The sequence below is a fragment of the Myxocyprinus asiaticus genome, chromosome 21 (genome assembly GCF_019703515.2).
Source record: "Myxocyprinus asiaticus isolate MX2 ecotype Aquarium Trade chromosome 21, UBuf_Myxa_2, whole genome shotgun sequence".
In the NCBI taxonomy this organism is placed as follows: domain Eukaryota; kingdom Metazoa; phylum Chordata; class Actinopteri; order Cypriniformes; family Catostomidae; genus Myxocyprinus; species Myxocyprinus asiaticus.
The window spans coordinates 29234442-29261008 of record NC_059364.1 but is presented as its reverse complement, the minus strand read 5'-3'; the positions used below and the strand labels follow the sequence as shown (position 1 = coordinate 29261008).

Genomic DNA, 26567 nt, shown 5'->3' with positions numbered 1-26567 from the left:
GAGGAGGCATGGATGATCATGAATATTGATGTGATTCACACCTGAGGAGACAAAGACTGAATGTTTGTAGCTTATTCACAAAATCAAGTTTCATTTAAAAGAAGTAATCTGACTATACATTTTCTTTACATAAAGACTTTGCTTTAGACCTACACTACCATTTAAAAGTTTTAGATCTATAAGATTTTTTAATGTTTTTAAAAGAAGTCTCTTCTGCTCACCAAGGCCGCATTTATTTGATCCAAAATACAGCAAAAACTGATATTGTGAAATATTTTTACAATTTAAAATAACTGTTTTCTATTTGAATATATTGTAAAATGCAATGTATTCCTATGATCAAAGCTGAATTTTCAGCATCATTACTGCAGTCTTCAGTGTCACATGATCCTTCAGAAATCATTCTAATATGCTGATTTTCTAATATGGGCATATTTACAGCACATTTTACACATTTACACCCGAACAGATATTTGCAAGTATTATCATTGATGATTATGAGGCAGCAAAAACACTAGTTAAAATATAATCTAAACATTCATGTGATTTTTATATCATATTACATATCATATTTATATCATACAGCATACAATTTAAATACCTGCATTACCCGAAACAACATGTAAATATAACTAAAACTTGCCTATTAGGACATATTTCAAATTTCAATTCATTTCAATTGAATACTGAATACTGAATGGCAGGTCTGGAAATAGTCCAACTAGTAAAACATGTACATGTTTATATAAAATAGCATGTCAACTAATGTAAGTAAAGACTCATCCGAAATTGTGTCCTCGGCTGGGTCAAGTCGCTCTTCAAAATGCAAACGTTCCTCGTCGGATTCCCGCTCTTCTTCCCGCTCTTCTCCTGAGGAAAATATGAACTCTTCCTCACTATCCAGGACCATCTGTAGAGCTTCCTCACCTGTGTAGCGTGCCATCTTCCAAACGCGCAGGAAAGAGAATGAATCGGATGATGAACTTGATGTTTTTTTAAGGCATTTTAAGGTGTTTACCATTTGCATTGATCGCCTCAGCACATTACCGTATGAATAGCGCGCTCTGCTGGTGGGTGGGATCTCATTAGGGATAATGAGCTGAGCCAGGAGAAACTGTACATCGCTTCGTTTCATACAGATTATATTGCAGGAGAATATTTGTTTTAAATTTGAATTGTTTTATTTAAAAGTAGATATTTTAAGCTTTCTTTAGACATATGTTTCATGTTTGTGTGTTAAGTATTCGCGGAGTTTCAATTCATTTTTGTGACGTGTTTCAGAAAGATGCTCGCGGAGACCGAGACGGCTGAAAGCGCACCCTGTTTATTTTCTTTATTTTACAAAAGCACAAGGTTTTGTTGTTATTGTGAGTGTACACAAATAAAAGTAGACCCTTTATGGTTTCTAATGATGTCTTACACTTATCTGTATGCCCAAAAATCCAGCAGGATGCGCCGGCGCGTCCGTCGACCTCAGAAGGTTGAAGTCCAGATGCAAGTTGAAACATTTTTGAAAAAAAAAAAGGCAAAAATAAAACACTGGTTTCTTTTCTACTGAAGACTTGAAGACTGGAATTACTGTTAATTTCGCTGCTACATTATCCAGTATACTAGTTAATAATAAAGTGTTTCTTAATAAGCTATATATTTATATTGAAATAATGTGTAGTTAGAGGTTTGTGTTTCTTTACATATTAAAGAGAACTCCCAATTAGTTCCATACAATAATGTAAAGATATTCTAAACTGATTATGCAAAAAAACAACACTGGTATCAGCTTGGGATCGGTATCGGCCGATACTGAGATTTCCGATATCGGAAGAGAAAAAGTTCCGATATCAGAAGAGAAAAATGGTATTGGTGCATCCCTATCCAAAACGTAATGTTAAGAAGACGGGAAGGCTCATTAATATTCACGAGGAAAGTGCTAACTGATTTTTCAGTGAAACATTGTGATCCCCTGCTATCCTATGTTTCAGAAATGAGCTTGTGGCCCACTTAAAATGAAGCAAGTTTGACCTGTGTTATGCGGTGACGTCACTGTGTGTATGTGCGTGTGTTTGTGTGTGTGTTTGTGTGTGTGTGTGTAGTGGGTTCTCTTTTTCAGTGTATAAAGCGCACAGCTGACTGGGGCTGGCAATCATTATGTTGTGTCAAGAATATTAACCATGCGAAATCCCAAGATGCTAAACAAATCATAGGAAATATGTTATCGATTATTGATGACAATGTTAAATATCATCGGAAAGGATAGGATCTCAGCTTTCTAATGACACCTAGATTGAGCTTCTAGTCCACTCAGAGGCCAAGATATTTTATGAACAAATGGGTGTGGTGCATAAACTGAAAATTAGACTGAATGTCTATGGATGAGCACATCTGTGAGGGCTAAAATGCATTAGAGCGCCATCTATGTTTCAGATTCGCCTTTTGTGATGGAAGATGATAGCGGAAAAATAATTTGTTTATAGTACTTCATAGAATTACATGCTTACATAGCTTGGACAACAACAAAAAAGATTCTGTTCATCATAAGATTGTAAACGTACAATATTATTTATGAATAATTGGAGTATTTTTTATTTTTAGCAATTAGTCCACAGTATGTATAAGTGGTGAGCTTTTAAATTTGAGTGTAAAAATTGCAGGCGGCAGCCCAAAAATGCCCCAGAGTTGAAGAGGTTAAGAAAAACTTTATTGTAGGGATGTTTATGCTTAATCAAATATAAATGGTGCTTTTATTTTTATTTTGTCATTTTTTTGAGCTTGCCGGTAAAGACCATTACCAACATGTGGTATCGGATTTGGATCCATCTCGTCGGACCGATGCCCAATCTGGTTAAAATCGTCAGTATCGGGGCTGATACCAATCCAGGTATCGGATCGGTGCATCCTGCTTGATCTGTGATACGGGTGCTTAGCCACAGAATTCACTCTTGTTTTGATGGAGTGTTCAGGTTACATAATTTTGTCTAATTTCCCAAGACCTCATATGTTTTAATTGTGGGAGGGCAGGCCACATCTGGTTATATCTGAATGTCTTAAACTGCTTTGATTTTTGTGAGGAGCAAGTTGCCAAACATTGTGATGGTGAACATTTAGATGTTATAAAGACATGTGGCAATGTCTCTCCTTCCAAATATTATTGAATTGAACTTAATCTTTTATTTCCAATTTTTCTGCTATTGACTGATCCCACAACTAGTCCCAAAGCTTACAAATCCTTAGGTTGCCTTGAAATCAGGAACAAATAAATTGTGCGAAAAACCCAGTGCTTGAAAATAGCTCGAGGGCTTGTGCAGCTTGGATGGATTTAAAGGGACATGGTCATGCTGTCAGACTATTTTTAAATTATGTTTTGATCAAAACTCTTTGTTTTACTTAGTTATAATGTTATAATGATTTTACTGGTTGATTTTAACTGGATGTTTTTTCTTTGTTTGAACTCGAGGCAATAGTGGTGCTTAATTGGTTGCTTAATTGATTTTAAAGACCCTATATGAAATCTGCCGAACTTATTGCCTACATCGTCTCTTTGTTTCCCTGACAACCAAAGCCATTCATGCACACACAGTGTCAGGTGGTCTTTACCAGCCATATACAGTTGTCAGATTTCCATCTTCACGAAACCACGAGTGAAAATTAATTCTGTTGAACCAGGAAAACGTGTCTTGAAACCGAACTGTCCACTCAACCCTAGTCATAAAACTGATTTTGATTTAAAAAAGTGAAAGCTCAGATTATATATAAAAATACATTCTCTAGCAATCGATAACCTACTAACTGAGTTCTGGGAACACGAACAGTTAAACTCAAGTCTGTAACTGAACATGCGCCATTGGAACCCATAATAAAAAAACCGTACTATGGCCAAGGTTAGCATGCTAGCATTGTCTTAGATGTCCAGAACAATATATGTGGTCCAGTAGGAAAAGCATGCCAAAAATCATAGGAAATATGTTATCTACTATTGATGATAAAATGTTATACATCATCGGAATGGGGAGGATCTCGGCTTTCTAATAACTAGACTGAGCTTCTAGTCCTCTCAGAGTATGTATGTCCACGTTCACTAACAAAAATCCATGTAAGTCCAATTAATAGATCCAACAGTTCACTAACAGATGTGCAATGATAGAATTCTATTTATGGTGCTAAAGGTGAATAATTATGTTATTTCTTTTATTCATTTTGTAAGATTGTTTATGAGAGAGAATTTTTCCATGCTCTTGAAAAATTGTTTTTTTTGGACATATGTACCTTTCATCAGATGGCAAAGATATACTAAAGCCAAGCGCACACTACAAAACTGATCTCAGACTGGATGTATCAACCACACACCATTCATCTCCTAATGAAACTACGATCCCGAAATTCATTCACATACTCAAGCACATAGCAACAGGAGAGTTTTAATTGTGATTACATGTCAACAAACAATATGAAAGACGGTCTTGTGCCCATTTATATTGCCTTGATTAGCACAGAACGCAAGAAAACAACTGAAAATAATGAGACAGCGGTTCGGGAGATGTGGGTGATGTTTTTATTTTCCAATGATTTTTTTGTCTGCTGCTTCCCAATGTCTTTCACTCCTCTTGTGCTCTATTTCTTTGGCTGTTGCTCATTGCCGGTCTCTTGCTTGTCTGCACGAGAGCTCACTCCTGACGATGACGACTTGTTAGACAAATTTCAACCAGGTGATACTTCTTGCAGAGCAAACAGATGGAACAGCGCATACGAGATGCTTGATAGATTTTTAAATAATAATCCCTCTATTTGTGCCGCTTTACCATCACCTGTGGTGAAGAAAGGAGATGCTGACATCTGCACTCTCACAGAAGCAGCAACATCTAGTTATAGTTAAAGTAAAAAATTAAAAGGCTTGAGATAGATTTGTTTTAGAGCCCAACCGATATGGGATTTCTGAGACCGATACCGATTTTAGAGAGGGAAAACTCGCAGATTACCGATATGGTGACCGATATAGCTAATTTTTGAGCTGGAATGAAAACAGACCTTCTATGTGGATTGTGCACCGATATGACTATACAAAGGTACTCAGAAGGCTACTTTCTTAAACAAATATTTTTATCAAAGAACATTTGACATTATTATTATACATTGTCAACAAATTCTAGAAATGAAGACTGAGAAAATAAAGAATAAATTCAAATAAATTAAATAGCTAAATAAACATCAGTACTGTTTAGTATCAGTCAATTGCTGACCATTAAAATAAAGAATAAATTAAAATACAGTAAATAGCTAAATAAACATCAGTACTGTATGTTTAGTATAAGTCAGTTGCCCATCATTAAAATAAAGAATAAATTCAAATAAAATAAATAGCTCAATTAACATCAGTACTGTATGTTTAGTATAAGTCAATTGCTGACCATTTAAAAAAAGAATAAATAAAATACAATAAATAGCTAAATAAACATCAGTACTGTTGAGTTGAGCTTATAGGATTTGATAGTACAATCCCTTAGAATAATCAACACTTTCTTTATATCTTGGGTGGGGGGTAGGGGTACTGACTTCACTGGTGTCATCAGGTGGGCACCCTCCTTCCTTGTTTCATTGATAAGTCCACGACACCTCCAAAGGGCTTAACAGCGACACCTGCATCCCAGGTGCGCCCCCCCTCCGCTTTTACCCCTCTTGGACATTTTGCAGCCCAGTTGGGATCCTTTAGTTTTAACCATAGCCAGTTGCTGCTTCGCTCAGCAGCCTCTGACAGCGACCTGACGGCTTGTCAGAAAGCCTGCCCTCTGACTCCCAACCCCTTCAGCAGCCTAGTTGTTGATGTAGCTACAAAACCTCTGCAACCAATCTCTACGGGGAACAATTGGGTTCGCCAGCCCCGTTGTACTGCCTCGGCTGCTAGGTCTGAGTACTTCAGCCTTTTACGTTCATACGCTTCACCATCTGCAGCCTCCCATGGCACAGTTAGTTCCACGATGAACAGGGACTTTTGTGAGGTTGACCACAAGATCAGGTCCGGCCTGAGATTAGTTGTAATTATCTCAGGTGGAAAGATGAGCTTCTGATCTAGATCAACCTGCATTTTCCAGTCCTGGGCAGCCTCTAGCAGGATCGATTCCCTTTTTGCAGTTGGCTTCACTGGAAGTTGTCCTGCTCTTATGAAGCTGGTGGTTTTTGAGAATTCAAGTATGGGGGGAGAGAGGGCATTGGTAGTAGTTCTCCTTCCCTCCAGGGTAATCGCTAGTTTTCTCAGGACCTGGTTGTGCCTCCAGGTGTAACGGCCTTAGGAAAGACTGGTTTTACAGCCCTCGAGGATGTGCCTTAGCGTTGCAGGGGTTTGACAGAGGACATGATGGATCTTCTCTAACCCACTAGTTTAGATTCTTGGGTGTGGAAGGACGTAGGTGGCTCTAATGATGAAACTAAGTCTACTTCCTTCCATCTCCCAAAGATCCTTCCAGGTGAGCTTACGATGCTCCAGGTTATCTCAGTTAGTCCATTGGCCCCGTTTAGACTGTGAATTTGCCTTTATGCATCTCTCTGCCGCCTCCTGCTTCCGGACCTCAGGTACTACCAGCTTTCTTCTCTGGGTGGCTGTTGCCTTGTGCCATATGGGTCTTCTTGCCCCGAGTCCAAAACCCCCTCTTCCCTGCTGCACCTGTCCTACAATGTCTCTATGCCTGAGAGCAGATTTTGCTTGCTGTATGGCCTCAGACGGGGTCCACTTCCTTCCAGTTGCCAGTTTGGGAGCTGCAGCTTGTATCATAGCATCTTGAGACTCAGTCAGGGTCATGTCCAGCCTCACTTTGGTGCATTTGAACTCTTCAGTGAGGCTAGAAACAGGCAGTTCCAGTTCTGTTTAGAATCAGTCAATGGCTGACCATTTAAATAAAGATTAAATACAAATAAAATAAATAGCTAAATAAACATCAGGGGCCGGTTGCACCAGCTATACGTACATTACAACTTAGCCTAGTTGTGGCGTAAATGGGCACTAAGTCACAATGTAATGGTTGAAAGGTAAACATCAGAGCATCTTTTTGCAGCTCAGCATACAACGGTGCATGGTGGATTGTGTCTGTTGAGTGTTGATTTCACGCTATATTATTATCTAGTTGGCGAGACGCAATGCTGGTCCGTCTTTTACTCTCCGTGACAACAAGCTTATAGCTAACTAGCTAATCCCGTAGCTACTTCCATTGTTGTCAGCTGAGTGGAAGCTACTGAGTAAACATGTATTCACCAAACTGTTTTGTTCAGGATTCAGAGTTTGGTACCCCCTTCAACCGAACAATTCCAGTCGTTGCATGTACAAAATATAATATTTAAAAGTCTGGTTTTCCACCTTTGAAAGTTTACCCTGAACTTGCATAGCAGAATACGGTGTAACACCGCTGCCGCTGTTTATCTTGACTCGGCAGTATTAATATAGTCAGCATTTGACTGATACTAAACAGTACTGATGTTTATTTGGCTATTTATTTTATTTTTATTTATTCTTTATTTTAATTGTCAGTGTTTGACTGATACTAAACAGTACTGATGTTTATTTAGCTGTTTATTTTATTTTTATTTATTTATTTTAATGGTCAGCATTTGACTGATACTAAACAGTACTGATGTTTATTTGGCTATTTATTTTATTTTTATTTATTCTTTATTTTAATTGTCAGTGTTTGACTGATACTAAACAGTACTGATGTTTATTAAGCTATTTATTGTATTTTTATTTATTCTTTATTTTCTCAGTGTTCATTTCTAGAATTTGTTGACAATGTATAATAATAATGTCAAATATTCTTTGATAAAAATATTTAAGAAAGCAGCCTTCTGAGTACCTTTGCATAGTCATATCGGTGCAAAATCTGTGAAAAATCTACATAGAAAAGGTCTGTTTTCATTCCCTCTTTAAAAGTGGTATTGTATCGGTCTCAAAAATCCCATTTCGGTCAGGCTCTAATTGTCACCAGTGGATATTTTAAGGAATGTCTGTTGTAGTTGTAGTAAACCTTTCTTAAACCATTTGCACCTATTGTGAACATGTAATTTGAGAAGTGTGTTTTGTATAATTCCCTCATACTTGGAGATCTACATCACCTTAAGCTGTTTGGAAAGTTTGGAGTGTGTCTGGACTATGAGCTGTGTCTTCCATTCTGCCCACCTCTATCAGCTGCAGTGTTCCTCTGCAACGTTCTCGTGCGTCATCATTAGAGTTTTATATGATCTCATGTTACATTAAATGAGATCAAATGACTATACCACAAATACATTTTTGTTGACTTTTTTTTTTTATTGTCAAAGTTGTTGATAACATCGATTAATCATTTCATTCCTACTACGGTCAAAGGCGTCCCTCTAGCTAGCGCATGCTTGCATAGAAAAAGGGCATGTTCGGAGTGAACGGCCCCCAGAGCCAGAGGTCTTTGCCGGTTTTGTCTTAACTTGCAACTTGCTGTAAAAGCATTAGGTACGTATATACAACTCTAATGAAAAAAAAAAACAGTACGTGGTAGTATTATGGCACAGGTATTGGCTACTGTGCAACATTAACATATATCCGTCTATTGAGGTGTTTGTAGTTTTACTTTTTTTTTTTTTTTTTTACTTAGCCTTATATTTGGGAATATGATCTGGCTAAATCTTTTTAATAACTTTAAAATTACTTTATCATTTTACACACATACAGCCAGATGTATTCTTTGCAATAATCACTACAACACGGTGCTGGTTGGTTTACATTGATTTGTTACACTTCTTGTGGACTTGGGAGACAGCGTTGATTTAAAAATCAGAGTCTTGAAGATTTTTCCCATATCTGAAATAATGTTTTTTAAAATTCGATAATTGAATATTCCTATAATTAGAATTTTGGTAATTTTTCAGTGAAAAATTCAAACAGCTTCTCAGCTCTATTGACAGCCCTAGTAAGTGTTTTTGTTAAATTATAAGTTTCACATTTCTGCCTTTTATACCCTCCAACAATTGGCCCCATTCATTTCCATTGTAAGTGCCTTACTCTAACCTCGATTTTTGCTTTTTGTTTTTTTAAAGAAAAGTTTTTATTTTTTATTTAATATTTTGTGTGGTAATCAACATTAAGCAACAAATGATGTCGAAACCGGAATATTCCTTTAATAATTACACCATACTGTCAAGCTTCTAGAGCTGCAGTCATCAAAAATTCACAGCCTCAATATAGAAACCTGAAGACACTATATGTCTCACTTAATTTCATATATTGCTAGGTTTGAGTGGAAAGATGAAGTAAATTAGGCATACAGCCTTTCAAGCTGCTGTTTACACATTTAATCAACTTTCAATTAATTAATTGATTGATTGATATTGTCCATTCTGAAATTAAGTGTGCAATAGACCTTTTTCACGCCCCAGGTTTTGGAATGCAGAAGTAAACGTTTGCAGGGTAAACTTCGACACCAGTGAATGGTAGTGAATTAGAGACCACAACAAATATTATTTTCACTTACCCATTTGGTCCAAGACCAAAAGAAAAAATCCAGTTACATTTGAATGACTTTCCAGAAGAAGAAATAGAGAGCAGTGGATTAATTTACTGTCACTCTCTCAGCAGCTGTAATAGAAAGACCCACGCAGCTATGGTAATTTGTTTTTTTAAAAACGAATTCCAGGGTAATATAACACAAAACATAATGTTATAAATTTACACTCAATATTTAAAACATTTATAACATAAGAAAAATTGCGAGATTTACGCTGATAAAAAAAAGGCCTATGGTCCTCCTGCACAGTAGAATACAACTTTGACTGATGAGCAAAAATGTATTATTAAGTACCAAGTAAGATTCCTTTCATGTTTGCCTCAGCATTAAAGTTTTTCTATAGGATTTTGGATATTTGCCTACTAAAAGCTGATGGTTTTATCAAGAAATATTTATGGGTAGGGCTTTGTATTAACAATAACCTATGTAATTTAACATCAATCTATGACTGTATCAGTCTAAGTCTATTATAATTTTTCTTCTACCTTATTTTCTACTGGCATCTTGAACATGCATTTATGTGAGGACTTAAAATAACTGATACATTTGCGGAGCGCATGACCACTGATAATAGGAAAGGTGAGTGTCAAAACAGTTTATGAATCTATTAGGGAAGAAATCCAAATTTTTTGTTAGCTGGAAATGGAGACAGTTTCATACATAGAGCTGCCAAGAATAATAATTTGTGCCTTGCAAATAATCATCAGCTATATCACAAGCACTTGAAAGAGGCAGGATTTTGGGTGTACGAGCACTGCTTGAGCGCCACTAGCAAAACCGCCTGTGATTTTCCGCTTACGCGTGCCTCTCGTTGAAAATGAACTAGACACCTGTGCTTGGCGTGTTCCGTGTGTAACAGCCTTTAGAGTGTTGCTAAGGTTTGATTGTAGTTTTCTTTGGATCAAATGGGCTGTCTTGGTGTACCATTGTTGCAAGTCCTCTTAATATCTTAAAATCCTTTGCTCCGTAGCTAATCAAGTACTGCATGCCTCTTATGAGTGGATTAACAAATTGAGTTAGTTGAGCTTGTTATTCCAACTGTCTTGAATCCCTCTGAACCTTTTGGAGACCTACTGATGTTTGCAATCTCTTTGATTAATGATGAAAAGATTGCATTAAAATTCATGTTACACTTCTTGAATCCATATCCAACATGACCTTAAACCAAAAATATTGATTTACGTTTTGCTTTGTCTTTGATTCAAATGCACATGTAGGCTGATCTGACTTCCACTCTACAAGTTACAGGTTAAGGTTTTGCAGTCCTGTAGGCTTTCATGAAGACATGGGACCTGGTCAGTGTGAATGAAGACAGTGATGTGATGCAACAAAGGCAGTATGAAACTGAGCTGCCTCCTCAACCTTATAACCTTCAAACTCAAGTCTTCCTCGTTAAGCTTGGACTCCCATTTACAGTCTGTGAACAATTTAAGGTTTATGTTTGTTTGATATAGGCCAATTACAAGTCAGACAAGATACTAATAGGAAACAGATGACAGCCTGTTATTTTAATGAACTAGAAATGCCGTAATAGGCATGATTAATAAAAAAAACAAAAACATGTTGGTTATTAACTTGATCAAAATTGTTAGGAAACAGTTAATAAATTAAGCATATGAATACATTTATAGTAACACATTGTTTAATTGCTGATAATACTTTGCAAAACTTTCATTGAAGTGGCTTTATTAACCGAATACTAGTTTGCCATTTCAACACTATATGTGTTAAGCTGGCTCTACACTAGCTGATTTTTCTAATGATTTTCAGGTGTTAGCTTTATTAACATAATCACCGGCCAGGCAGAGGGAGACAGAGGGTTCGTCTCAATCAGTTCCCTAGTTCAGTAGTCAGGGCAGTGAGTCAGCCATTCGCAGTCTCATTTGCAAAATCGTTCCAGTGCACTGAAACGTTTGCTCCCTAAAAAAATCCCACAATGCACCGTAAAAACCAGGGAGCATTGTTGTTCACTATGTTCCCTTACCGGAAACGTCGTCATGTCTTCTGAAGTCTCTCAAGTTGTTAGATGACGAGCACAAGTGTAAAACTATGAAGTCCAAGCGATGTTGTTTGTAATGTCTTCATTCATAATTACCATGAAAGTGAAACTTTATATTCTGCAAAAATATTTGAGTTGTTAAAAGGTTTAAAATACACTCCTATATATTTTTATTTCTTTATGCCATTTATCTGTTATTATAACACTGTACGTTTGAAGATCTTCAAGGAAAATGAACGAGATTGTCAGTTATACAGCGATGGTGCTGATTAATAACAGCTGCGCTTCAATGCTCAAGCTCGTTAACGTGTCGCAGGTGATTAAGTCATAAGTGTCCCAATGTTCAGTGGATCAGTACCCTTACCAGTACCTGAATTCGTGTTCACGAAATACTGATTCACGACATAGGGAGCTAGGAAGCTGATTGAAACACAGTATGAGTGTCCATTAGCACCTCTCAACAGGAGGTGTTAGTCACTTGACTGTTGGGACTCCCTGCTGAGTTAATGACTTAAAGCCCTGAAAAAACACATTTTGTTTGAAAAAATAATTCTGTCACTGAGAAGAACTGATAAGATGATAAGCTGATTGGAACTTGTTTTTTATCACACTCGGCTGCATATCATCACAAACCCTGATTAAAATCCATAGTGATCCTGTCATTATGCAGAAATAATGCAGAAGCAGCAAATCAAAATCAAATCACTTATTTTCACACAGCCATATACACAAGTGTAATGGTGTGTGAAATTCTTGGGTGCAGTTCCGATCAACATAGCAGTCGTGACAGTGATAAAGACATATACCAATTTACAATAAACATCAAATTTACACAACACAATTTAAAGTCTAATATACACATTATTACACACAACTGTACAGTATATAATACACACAATATAGATACACATTATTCAATAAAAAAAGTATATAAGTATATATAGAATGTACAGTAGGTTGTATTGTACTGTATTGACATTCAGGCTGTCGGTTGATAGTAAGTTGTTAAGAGAGAATATAATTTATGACAGTCCGGTGTAAGATATAAGAGTAAGAGTAATAAAGTGCAGTGCTAATGTATTTGATCGTGGGAGATCAAGAGTTCAAAAGTCTGATTGCTTGGGGGAAGAAGCTATCATGAAGTCGGCTTGTGCGGGTCCTGATGCTGCGATACCGCCTGCCTGATGGTAGCAGTGAGAACAGCCCATGGCTCGGGTGGCTGGAGTCTCTGATGATCCTCTGAGCTTTTTTCACACACCGCCTGTTATATATGTCCTGGAGGGAGGGAAGCTCACCTCCGATGATGTGTCTGGCAGTTCGCACCACCCTTTGCAGTGCTTTGCGGTTGTGGGCTGTGCTATTGCCGTACCAGGCGGAGATGCAGCCAGTCAGGATGCTCTCTACAGTGCAGGTGTAGAACCATGTGAGGATGTGGCGGTTCATTCCAAACTTCCTCAGCCGTCTCAGGAAGAAGAGGCGCTGATGAGCCTTCAACACAACAACTTCAGTGTGGATGGACCATGTGAGTTTCTCAGTGATGTGGACACCCAGGAACTTGAAGCTGCTGACTCTCTCCACTGGTGCTCCATTGATGGTGATGGGACACTGTTCTCTGTCTTTTCTTCTGAAGTCCACCACAAGCTCCTTTGTCTTACTGACGTTGAGGGAGAGGTTGTGCTCCTGACACCAGCGTGTCGGAGTGTGCACCTCCTCTCTGTAGGCTGTTTCATCATTGTCAGTGATCAGACCAACCACTGTCTTGTCATCAGCAAACTTGATGGCATTGGAGCTATGTGTTGCCACAGTCATGTGTGTACAAGGAACACAAGAGTGAGCTGAGAACATAGCCCTGTGGGGCTCCAGTGTTGAGGGTCAGTGATGAGATGTTGCTGCCTATTCTAACCACCTGGCGTCTGCTTGACAGGAAGTCCAGGATCCAGCTGCACAGCGAGCGGTTTAAGCCCAGAGCCCGGAGTTTCTCATCAAGCGTGGAGGGCACTATGGTGTTGAATGCTGAGCTGTAGTCTACAAACAACATTCTCACATAAGTGTTCTTTTTTTTCCAGGTGGGAGAGAGCAGTGTGTATTGTAGATGCAATGGCATCATCAGTGGAGCGGTTGTTGCGGTAAGCAAACTGCAATGGGTCAAGAGAGAGAGGCAGCACAGAGCAGATGTAATCTCTGATTAGTCTCTCAAAGCATTTGCTGATGATGGGGGTCAGAGCAACAGGATGCCAGTCATTTAAGCAAGTGATTTTTGATTGCTTTGGAACAGGCACAATGGTGGACGTTTTAAAGCATGTGGGGGACTACAGACAAAGAGAGGGAAAGGTTGAAAATGTCTGTAAAAACACCAGCCAGCTGGTTCGCGCACGCTCCGACGCGGCCCAGAATGCCGTCTGGATCCATGGCTTTGCGGATATTCACCGGTCGGAAGGATCGGGTTACATCCGCTACAGAGACGGAGAGTGAACTAACCTCTGTAGCTTCGGCCGCAAGAGCTCTCTCCACGAGGGTGGTGTTATTTCCCTCAAAACGAGCATAAAAAGTATTTGGCTCATCCGGGAGAGAGGCAGCGGTGTTCATGGTGGAGTTTTTATTCCCTTTAAAGTCCGTGATGATGTTAATTCCCTGCCACATGCTTCTAGAGTTGGTGTTAAACTGTCCTTCAATCTTGTTCCTGTACTGGCGTTTTGCTGTTCTGAGGGCATAACTTATGCTCCTCCGTGTTCCCGGAATTAAAAGCAGTGGTCCGTACATTAAGTGCCGCGCGAACATCGCTATTAAGCCATGGCTTCTGGTTCGGATAGATCCGTATTGTTCTGGTCAGAACGACATCCTCTACGCACTTTCTGATGAAACACATTACGCTATCAGCGTAAAGCTCGATGTCGTCATCAGAGGCGGACCGGAACATCTCCCAGTCCGTGTGATCAAAACAGTCTTGTAGCGTAGATTCTGATTGGTCCGACCAGCACTGGATCGTTCTTAGGGTGGGTGCTTCCTGTTTCAGTTTCTGCCTGTAAGCGGGCAGAAGCAGATTGGAAGAGTGGTCCGATTTGCCAAATGGTGGGCGGGGGTGGGATTTGTAGTCATCCCGGAAGGGAGAGTAGCAATGGTCCAAATCCCGGTCCCCTCGTGTGTTGAAACTAATGTGTTGGTGGTATTTTGGTGTGACTGATTTGAAACTGGCTTTATTAAAGTCCCCGGTCACAATGAACGCGGCCTCGGGGTGCGCGGTTTCCTGTTTGCTTATAATCCCATAAAAGAGAAATTCCAGATCAGGAGAGCAGAAAGACTTGATAGAATGCACGTTCCTTTGATCACACCAGGATTTGTTGATCATAAAACATACAACACCACCTCTGCTTTTACCTGAGAGGTCTTTCGCTCTGTCCGCTCAGTGCACGGAGAACCCCGCGGGTTCAATGGCTGAGTCTGGAATCTCCGCAGACATCCAAGTTTCCGTAAGGCAGATAATGCAGCAGTCCCTCGTCTCTCGTTGGAAAGAGATCCTTGCTTTCAGCTCACAGAGCTTGTTATACAGAGACTGAACATTTGTCAGTAGAATACTGGGTAGCAGGGTCGATTTGCGCGGCGTCTTACTCTGATGAGAACGCCGGCTCTGTTTCCCCTTTCCCTCCTGCGTTTCCGCGTCCGGGCTGCCCAGACAAAGGGCTCCGCTTACGTGTTTGTAAACAGCGGGTCGGCATTGAGGAATTTGAAGTCCGGTTTACAGTGTGTAATTGCTGAACCAATGTCCAAAAGTGTTTGTCTGTCATAGACAATAAGGCAGACAACATCCAAGACAAAAAACATAAGAATTGTAAATAAAACAAACAAAACACTACCATGTTGTGTTGGAGCTCGCAATGCAGCAGTCATACTCGGCGCCATCTTGAGTAATTGAGTAAATAATGAGAAAAATGACTGAAAAATAAACTTGACAGACATTTACAGTTTTGGTGCATTTTAAAATATAACCTTGTGAAAGCCAACTGAACCATGAAGAAAATGCAACATTGGAACTGTTTTAGCCCCTGTTTTGGAACAATCAAGCAAGTTGCAGGTCTGAAAATGCCCCAAATCACTATTGCAATTGCAATTTTACTCATGTTGTTATTTTGGCAAGCTCCAGGGGACAGGGATCAGAGAGAGATAGTTGCGGTGAGTCATTATATGTGTCACCCCTCCACTATTTTGAATCGGCAAGTGTGTCATACCTCTGACTGAAGAGAGCAAGATTTCAGCAAAACAGTCTGTATGTGTGACACCCTTGGCCAAAACGAGTTGTTTTGAGTCTGCTAGTGTAGATGAGCTTTAGTGAAGATGAGAAATGTAACAAATACCTTGCACTAAAAAATGCTAGATGTACGTCACGAATGCAGGTGCCTCAAGATGCAATTTTACGTGTTAAAGTGCACCTATTATGGTTTTTAAACGTGCCTAATTTTGTTTTAAAGGTCTCATACAATGAATTTACATGCATCCAAGGTCAAAAAACACTAATTTGCTCATAATTTAAATTGCAGCATTACCTTTTTTTTCCCCAGTGTCAAAAACGACTCGTTCTAAAGAATTCATTCTAAACTCCTCCTTTTAGAGAGCTTACTCTGCTCTGATTGGTCAGATGTCCCAGTCTGTTGTGATTGGTCTAATGCTTAGTGCGTGTTGGAAAGGAAACGCCCACTACCATATCTGAGTTTCAGCTCCATCTGAAAAAAACGTCTGTTTTACCTTACCAATTTGAGCACGAGTCCGACAATGGTGCATCGCGACGAGAACAGGACGTTTCTCAGTGGTAAGTTTATATGTAGTTTGAAAATAACGTGAGTTAGTCGGTTAGCAGAGGCTAACAGCGTGCACTGGCTGTACATGTAAACAGACCAGAGGTGGGTTTTTTGTTACCATATTACGTAGGTTAGTACAGGAAGTAAGTCTGGAATTACTAACGACTCGTTTCAGGTGTTCAGAATCGGTTCTTTCATTTGGGTGTCAATAACTCCATATTTCGTGCACTTTGATTTTTGAAACTTTGCAGACTTTTTTTACGTTCATAAAGAGCTATATAACACACTACATGAAAGGTACTATTTGAAAAACCATAATAGGTGCTCTTTAAAGTTCTTTTAAATTGACAGGGTGCAACACGCAAAAATGTGTTCAGTGTGAATGACCCCTTAGGTATTGAAAAAATGCTTAGTAGATTGTTCTGTATTCTGGACAATAGCACTCCTCCCACCCCAAAATGTAGTTTTGTCCACAGGATCATGGATACTTTGAGTACATGAAAGGGTCAGTTCAGGTCTGTTGCTATTAGATAATAGATTTTGTCAGTGCTTGAAATGCAACAACTCTTTACTGCACTGACTTTGCCTGCCTGTGAATCAACCAATAATACAGCTGCTCCCGTGTATTGACATAAGGATGTTTGTGTCTCATTTGGGCTCAATAAGCAAGGCCAGTGCAGCAGTTAGATCACAACTCACTGCCTAGTTTAGGGGATCTGACATTTTGATATACTGGCCTTTTAAGAGTTCACGTAAGGAGCACTTGGTGTGCATGGATCTCAGCAATGCATTTTCACACATTGCATTGCTTTCACACTGCACTTCAGCTGCTCCTTTTGTTTACATTTAATCAATGGAATTTGGTTGCAGTGTTAGTTTTGTTTGTCAGCTATCTTGCAGCACTTGCAATTCCAAGAGACTGGTCACAGGAAAGATGTACTAAAGTGCCCTGTTGAAGCTCTCTGTTACCATAGAAACCACTCTTAGCTGCCACTCCAGGCACTGTAGGCATGGAAACGGGAACATTTCACAGTGGTCCAACGGTTACATCATTTCAGTGCCATAGATTTCAGGAGCATGTTGAACTCCTCTCCATTTCATTGGAATGTGGAAATCTTGTACGAGCAATCTGTGTAGTCTTGATGTGTAACTGTTGAATGCAGGCCAACAGTAGCTCAGGTAAGTTTAATTTTTATGGTCATAAAATGACTCGCCAGGTTAGTGAACAGTGCTGGTAATGCAGGATATTAATAGAATTCCTGGAGTTAGTGTTGGACTGTTGTCATGTTTTAGACTAGTGCTTGCTTGATAAGAGGCGTTTGAAATGAAAATGTGCTCTGGATGACAGCTTGGACTGCAACAGACTCTTAGTAACACACCACTGGAGCAATGTCTGCATTCAGAGCTAGAAAGAAGTCGAGCAGCGGTATGCTGTTTGCAAACATTCAGTCACCAGCACACCACTGGGGGAGCCGTTTAGAAGAGCATTTAAAAATGAGACGCCCAAGACCACATGTAAAACATTAACTAATGCATCATTAACTAATGTGACATTAAAACATGTTATCAGTGACTACGTGCCTCATTTTATCAGAATTCACATGAGATCAGTAAAATATTCTGTTTTAACCACGTGATAATGATTTAAAGTAATGTAGGCCTAGCCTATATGCAGTATATAATGTGTTATCTGTCATGTTTACATTCTGTATTCATGACGCTAATCTGTTAACACGCTATGTGGCCATAATTTACACACGAGGGTGAAACAAATCAATATAGTGCCATAGTACTACCACAGACTCGAGCTTCATTATACCGGTGGTACTACAGTGTTTTTTATTAATTATAGTTGTATGTATGTAATTGATGCTTATGTAATGAGAAACTGATAAGAGAGCAAGGCATAGTCAAGACACAACCGCCAAAGACCTTCACCTCTGGGGATTTTTCATCTTTTTCAATTCAATTTAGAAGAAAATTAAACCTTTTAAAACATGTCTTGAAACACCCGCTTTCTGTTTAATTTGTTGCACTGTTTCTGTTTTAGCCCAAGAATATGAGAATCATCATCAGTGCTTGGCTTACATCCAAAATTCAAATGCTCATTTTAGCATTCAAATGTGCATTTTTAGCTTCAATTGGATGAATATCAATCGAGTATTAATTTGACAGCTTTTAATGTTTTCCCCTACTTATATGCATTCACGTGAAAATTTCAGTGAAACTTCACATGGCCCATTAATATTCTTGATTCAACGTAACGCTTACGAGCCCCAGTCAGCTTTGTGCTTTCTACACTGTGTGCAGTAGTGATGTTTTGTTCATGAACAAATCTGTCTTTTTGAACAAATCTTTTAAGTGAATGAATCATTCTTGTTCACTTCCATACACTGACTCATGGGCTGGGAATTGCCACAGACTAGCCGATTCAATTTGTATTGCGATATTGCGGTTCTGTAAGTATTGCGATTTGATGTTTTGATATAAAAACTATATTAAAAGATAAAAAAAAAGTCATTTTTCTCAAAGAACTGTATAATGTCTAACAGTTGTGTCTGAAATTACAATTGTTTTCACTCTGTAATATATAATTTGTTGGTAAAAGGTAGCAGCGGTGCATTAAAGGACTAAACATAAAGAATTAAAGAGACAAAACTTCTCAATGAGAAAACCTGTCAATGTGGAACTCTGCACAAATACAAATAAAAAATCTTGTTTTCATCAGAGACTATTTTTAAATCGTTTGGCTCAAGAATCGCGATTTGTAACTGAATCTATTTTCTTTCCCAGATCTACTGACTCATATTTCTTGTTGTGCCTCTAATTACTATTCTTTTGTCCATTGACTTATCCTCCTATCTGTCTGCCATAGTAACATTCATGTAAGGCATGTAAATGTATATCACCCAACACCAATCTCTGCAGCAGCAATAAATGTTTTTTCTTTAATAAAACTTGTTCATGATCTTACGTAGACTATTTTCACACATTCCATCATAAAATACAATAAATGAGGGTAACGGATCCCTACTATGGCCAGTGTTAGCACGCTAGCATTATATATTTATATTATATCTTTCAATTATCATTGAGTGGTTGTAACAGCTTTCTTTTACTGATCATGGGAAAGCATGATTTTTATTGAATATGCAGCCGAAAGCAAATGACAGTACAGATGATCTTCAGTAGATCACTGGAGCAGTGTGAAGTTCCCTGCTGCTTCAAATGCTCCACCATCATTCTGGTCCCCCCCTGGACGGGCTGGTTTGAGTATTTCTGTAACTGTTGATCTCCTGGGATTTTCACACACAGCAGTCTCTAGAATTTACTCCAAATGGTGCCAAAAACAAAACAAAAAACATCCAGTGAGCGGCAGTTCTGTGGATGAAAATGCCTTGTTGATGAGAGAGGTCAACAGAGAATGGCCAGACTGGTTCGAACTGACAAAGTCTACGGTAACTCAGATAACCACTCTGTAATTGTGATGAGAAGAATAGCATCTCAGAATGCTATTCTGAGATGCGGGTTGGCGCAGTTTTGGCAGCATGAAGGGGACCTACACAATATTAGGAAGGTGGTTTTAATGTTGTGGCTGAACGTTGTGGATTTAGGATTATTTAGTGTTTATACAACATAGTATTTCTCGATTGGCACTGCCTTTCATATTCGCTGATTTTAATTTTTTTTTAAATTATTGTAAAACAGTCCCTTTTTACTGTAATACACTGTAACAAGAATCATTGAAAACAATGGGAATAGTAAAAGTGTAATTTCTGGATGTATTACAGTAATCTGAATTGAGGGTAAAATGTGCTTAAGTGTCCTGAAGATAATGTCAAATAAAGATAAAGGCCAGAATCTTAATGGAGGTGAATATATGCTTTATTTTCTTATGCAACATATTTTGTATTGATTTTGGGTTAAAAATGACCAGGACATGAGAATTACCCAAGAGAGTGAGGAAATAAAGACATAATTTTCAGTTTTGGCTGAACTATCCTTTTTAAAATTAAAATTAATTGGAAACCAGGTCTCTTTTTTTTTTTTTTTTTTTTTCTGTATAGAGTGAAGATGTCATGATTCATAATGGTGAGGGGGATGTGGGTGTTGTTGGATGAAAGTCAATGTTACAGGTGGTCTGAAATAGGAAGTCGATGAGGACCAGGCTCTATAAATTCTAATGTTTTTTTCTTTTGTTAGGTCCCAACATTGAAACACTCTTCAAAGGTCTAGCACACTTCCTGTCTCTACTGGATGTTTTATTTGTTGTTTTAGTGCTTTGGCATAGTGTGCCCCCTGCATCCACACACATTCATAGGCAATGAGTAATTATCTGGGCTTTTTTATTTTACTGTGATGCTAAACAGAGCGCATGATCAAAGCGTGGAGTCAAGGCACAGGTGCTTGAAACTGTTCCCAGCGAAATTATAGCATTTATATAAGAGTGGGCAAGGAAGTAGAATTTAAGCAATGGTGTATACATTACAGCTGTACAGATAACATTAAAATAAATATATTTTATGGATATATTACAGTTACATGTGGGTGCTCATGATAAATATGGCCCTGGCTTTGGTTGCTTTAGAGGTCTGAGGAAATGTAACTTCCCATTGATGAAAACTGAGAGGTGGACTCCGCTGAAGGCTGTGGATCTTGTTAAATGGATGGGGGGTTGTATGCAATCCTCTCTGGGTTTATTTATAGAGCAGTAGGCGTGAGGTGTGGCAAGCTCAGACATGCTGTTCAGTGACATCATAGCATACCCATGACTGGATTGCAGCTTACTGAGCAATAGCGGGGTATTCATGGTACAAAACTAGGGTCCCTCTATGTGTCATGTAGATCCTTTTGCAGCATGTAAACACCACATGTAATAAGCTCCTTGGATCTACAGTGCTATTTTAAAATGCATGACTGAACAGTGAAATACAGTAAATAGAATCATTCTTCATCAACATTATTTTAGTGAAATCCTGTAAACACTTCCTTAAATATGAAGTCCATTCCCATATTTCATTACAAAAAAAAAAAAAAAATCCCTTTAGGCTCCTTTAATTTTGTTCACTTTAAGGTAAAAACACCCCAGAATAGAACTTGTGCATTTTTATCTGTTGACCGCTTGTCAGAGCTTTCTCTAGTGTATACACAACCATGAAGGGCAGACTTTTTGGTCTCACTAACTTTTCTACATTCTGCCTTTGTGTTAGAAGCATAGAAAATGCCACTGGCCAAGAGAAATGAGGCAGCATTAATCTTCTTTGTATTGATCTACTGTAACTGATTTAATACTCCTTATATCTGGTTTGTACTTGGTCTAGATGAGTCTAAATTTAGTTATGGTTTGTTACATTGTTTCCCATAAAGCCACTGGTAAAAAGTCCATTATACAACTCTGCACAATCTATTCTTGGGTGATTGTAATGTTCTTATTGGGGCATGTTAGCCAAAGCAGCTTACAGCTCTTCTGAATGAGGTTTGTAATCTATCAGCATTCATAGGGTCAGTCTGTTGACCATTACATACAGTACTTGCATAATTGTGAAGTTCATTTTATTAGATTTGACTTGAATGCTTAAAGCATTTTGGTTGCTTTGCAAAACTGTAGTCAAATTTTCACCATCATGGTGTGATACATTTTCCTGTTTCATTTAAAATGGACCTAGAATTTTTATTCATTCATATACTAAACTGTGGACAAAAAGAACTGTCATGTGATCTGGCAGCATGTCTGACCTCCTTTCACTGTAGGCTGACTGCAAGCTCTAGGTTCCAGAACTCTGCAGGCACTGTTGGATTAAACCTGTGTTACTGAGGTCACATGCGCCATGAGTAAATAGGGTCACTTTTACTCAACCCTGTAAAAAGATCCTCTATTTGTCTCCTTTGCATTGAATCTCAATATTATTTGAGGTGCATGACAGCATTCTGGATGATGCCACGGTTTTTGACTATTAGCCTAGATTATCATCTGAGAAAAGTCTCTTAACCGGTTTTATGATTATTTGCAAACTTTCAGCACTGAGGCCAAAAAAATCATGTTATATCACAATTGAACGTGTTCGTGGATGAGTTTCTTTGGGTGCTTTCACACTAGCACTTTTGGTGCACACCCTGGTTCAAATGATGTCAAAGTTTGGTTCGTTTGTGTGATGAAAAGGTTTTTTCCAAAGTCCGCTTGATCAGGTGGTCTGAGGTATGGTTCATGTGAAATTCAGTACAGTTCGCTGCTGATATGAATGCAATCGTACCGAATTGTGGAAGTGAAATGCCGTTGATAACGTATAATTCACGTCTTTGCAGGCTCGCGATCACCAGTATAATGGTATAAAGTATTTCTCATACTTGCTTGTGTCCAAATAAATCCCCTTCTGAGAGCAGCTCACAATCTTCACATCTCTTGCAAAACATTCAAGCTCAAGGCAGACAAATGCTAACATTCATCACATCATTGCACATTCAATGCATCCATGGCAGACAAACATGTGTTGTTCTGTACATGTACAGTTTTGTGGTAAATCCAAAGAGTTGAATACTTCGATAACACAGTAAAGCTGATGTGTTTTTGAGTTGTTACATAGTTACAGTGGTAACAGCTGCTTGCACTCATGTTGATGACAAAATCGGACCATGGTTCTGACCCAAATAATATGATGTGTACAGAGACCTTTGGGGTGAGGGGGAGGAAATGAACTCTGGTTCAGTCCAAGCAATTGAACCAAGTGTGAAAGCACCCTTAGGGATATATGGATGCTAAGCACAGCCCTAGAATAGGAAAACAGAAAAATACACCACACAACAAATAAATAGGATTTAAAATAAGAGACGCTCCAACATAGGGCACAATACCGCTTACCAGCATTCTGGGCGCAGAATGGTGTGCACCGGAGTGCTTGGAGTCGCTTCAAATGCGGATATCTGTAAGATTTTTATGGATGCGCAACATGTAGTTCACAGCATCCAACAGTTTTTCTTCAGCAACCATTTATTAAAGCAGAACGTTGTCTGTCAGACACCCCACCATAAAGAGTTGGCAACAGACTTCATGGTCTATCTTTTTTTCAGCACACAGAGATTCACACATGCTCAGCCCTTGAAGCATATGGTGCCTCTGGAGGGTGAGTTGTTGGCAATTCTAAGCATTCGCAAATTTAAACTTTCAGACATGCTGTAATTAAGATGAATATGCTGGTTTTTGTGTTTAATTTGTAAGAATAATGTGTATGAATATTAAGTTGCCCATTTTCCAGAGTCATTACGGTAGTAATTCTGACTCGCTGCACAGTGAGCACAGAGAGGATAAAGATAATGCAAACAGGTATAAAAAATGAATTAAACAACAAACAAACAAGCAAATACAAATTTGAGTATATGTGATGTAATGTGAGTCATGACTATCAGATGGTTTATGGAGCGATAGAGACTGAGCGATCATGAGCGCTTTTCATGCATGCTCTCGGTGTCAATCAAACATGCGCCCTCTGATGGTGCTCTCAATATCTCCTCAAATACAAATCATAGATATTAATGATTTCTCATCTGAGCGGTTTTGGAGCTTGTAATGGATATATTTTATTTTTGAACATGTGTCTGCTGTGTGTGATGCTCTCATGGTACTTAAAAAAAAAAAAAATCTATATTGTTATCGGCCAATCTTAGTGTTAAAAAATCAGTATGCCATGTCTTTTATTTTATGCTGCCTCACTCTTAAAATCTGGCTATTAAATGTTGCTCAGCTCTGTTTGTATGAGTATCCTGACCAGCTCAACATTAGAGATGTGCGGAATGACTAATTTCACTGACGTTTAAACTAAAATTTTTGGAGTTGACTAGTCTTAAAAGAAAGAAATTCTCAGAAAACAGTCAAAAAACATTGTGTTTATGCGGCCCATTTAAAATACTTATTCTATTCCAACAACAGCCAAATCTGACTCTAAATCCACTGAAAAGCTGTGACATGCCTTGCATTATGATAATTGTACATTAAATATAGAACATGAAACACAGTCACTGAATCAACTTAAGAGAATGCAGGCATATTTATTGAAAACAATTAAATTAATAATGCTGGACCAATAGAGCAACCCTAATAGCCTGATCTAAATAGAATTCACCTAGTAAAAGGTACTTAACATATTAAAACGGTCAAGATGTTGAAAATATTTAACAGGTAAGCCAAATCTAAGAGAGAAAAAAATGTGCTGAAAAGTTGTGCGCATGTCACAACATGCAATAGCCTATGATCTAATATGACAGCTGTTCGGTTAAGAACGTTGACCAATAACGGTTACGATGTAAAAAAAAAAAATAAATTGCTAGGATGGAAAAAATAGGCCTGTGAGAAATGTACAATAAACCTAATGTATTGTTCTAAACTTGACGTGCACACAGAATAAAAGATAGTTTATCCAATGAAGCAGTCAGCATATCGTTGAAAATACCATTCTTGATCAGCAGGGTAAAAAAAATAAAAAATCACACCTAGCCTAAGATAGTCATTTTATGGGCTACTTCAAAAGCAAAAATTTTTGATGAGCAAAATTTCCATGTCAACATGGTTCAGTGAAAGACGGTACCTGACTTACCTGAGGTGATTATCCTATACTTGAAAAAGCCTGCCCAGCAGGAAAATAACTTGCAAGCATGCACAGATTTAGGATCCGTTTACACGACAACGATATACTAAAAACGGAAACGTTTTTCCTTTGCGTTTTTGAAAAGTTTTGCGTTCACACGGATCCGTGAAAATGACTAAACACGCTGTATTATGCATGCCAGGCCAGTAGTTGACGATGTCACTTTGTAAAGAAACACTACGCACCTGCGCACATAAGCATTGTTCCACAGAGCGGTACAAACAATGAAGGTGGTGAAAGCATCGAGCAATTTTGTCTGGATGGACGATGAGGTTGCTTTATTATTACAAGTCTTGAGCAGCACACACAGTCCTGTAGTCTGCCATTGTAGTTTTGAATGTCTCGCATGTTGTTTTGAAGTACTCGCGCATGCCTACAGACTGAACACGTAATACCCGTGAGCATGGTGTCATCGTTTTCACAAATTCGCGTTTTTGTATGTTTACACAGAGACGATAACGGCATCGTTTTCAAGAACTTGCACTTTGAAACCCGTTTTCAAAAATTTGCGTTTTCAGGCCCCAAAACGCCGTTGTCATGTAAACTAACAGCCAAAACGCATAAAACGTTTTCCGTTTTCAGTTGAAAATGTTGTCGTGTAAACGGCCCCTTAGAGAAGACTCAAATGTGAAAACATCCATAGCCAACGTTTTGGAAATCTGCTTCCTGCACCAGGAATAGAAATGTGATTTCTATAGCTAATTTGCTCATCTTGCAAAGGACATTTTTCTGCGCACGCCACGAGTGAGAGAGGGAAAAAACACGCGCAGCCTGTATTATTATATTTAAAATATGTAACATTAACATGTCAGTAATTTAATTGCAGCCTTTTTTATAATATAAAACCAAACATACTGTAAATGTGTAATAATGGAAAAATATTGACCGACAAGTAATTCCAGTGTCGACCAGCAGCATCAGAACTGTTTAGTCGACTAGTCTCACACATCCATTCTCAACATAGCAACTTTGGCTCAACCAGTGTTGTGAGTTTGAGGTGGGACCATCTGTTTGGTCGACCAGAGGGGGGGGGGTGTTTAGGAAACCTGTTTTAAAACGGTTATTTTTTAATTTATTTTTTAGAGTGCAACAGTGCCCGCCCACTTTTAGCCGTCTTGGTTTCTGGAAGTATTTTTACCATAATTTTTTTTCCAAATGGATTTCATTAAATCCTTCATAAGAGTTTTAAGTCATAAACCAAACCAACCAGCTCTGAGGTGAATCACATCATTAGAAACTATAATTGAAGCAAAAAAGTATTTGTAAATCAGACAAAAAGACAAGCACACAAGACTGTGTACTGACCGAATTTAATGAGGGAATGAACTACAATCACATGAAGCATTGCGAATGGCGGAATTAAATTAAAATCTTTTGATTTAAAAGTTGTTGATTACTATATGTTTAGAAACTATTTTTAATTCAGTAGTTTGAGAGTGTAGGGAGACTGACTCCATTGCGTCATTCTCAGAGCGTCAGGGGAGTGTGCACTTTCGTTTGGCATGATTTGTTGGCGCAATTGTCTGATTGGTGGATCTTTCTCTGTTGGATCATGGAAGTGTAGTTCTGCACTAGGAATTCCACCATTTAAATTTTTTGTATTAAGTTGAAATAAAGCAGAGTGATGGCTTCA

At 38.5% G+C, this 26567-nt stretch overlaps 1 protein-coding gene across 4 annotated transcripts in view; it reads left to right on the top strand.

The window, feature by feature from the left end:
* The window catches only part of LOC127412240 (protein phosphatase 1B-like), a 49475-nt gene that overhangs the window by 11574 nt on the left and 11334 nt on the right, over positions 1 to 26567 (top strand). Inside the window, exon 1 of one of the 4 annotated variants that reach the window (XM_051648460.1) lies at positions 17362 to 17477. The exons of 2 other annotated variants lie outside the window; for them this stretch is intronic. The gene's annotated coding sequence lies outside the window, so the exon portion shown is untranslated. Of the gene's footprint in view, positions 1 to 17361; positions 17478 to 23396; positions 23417 to 26567 lie in introns of those variants that run through there. One more of the 4 variants, XM_051648462.1, reaches the window with a different exon arrangement.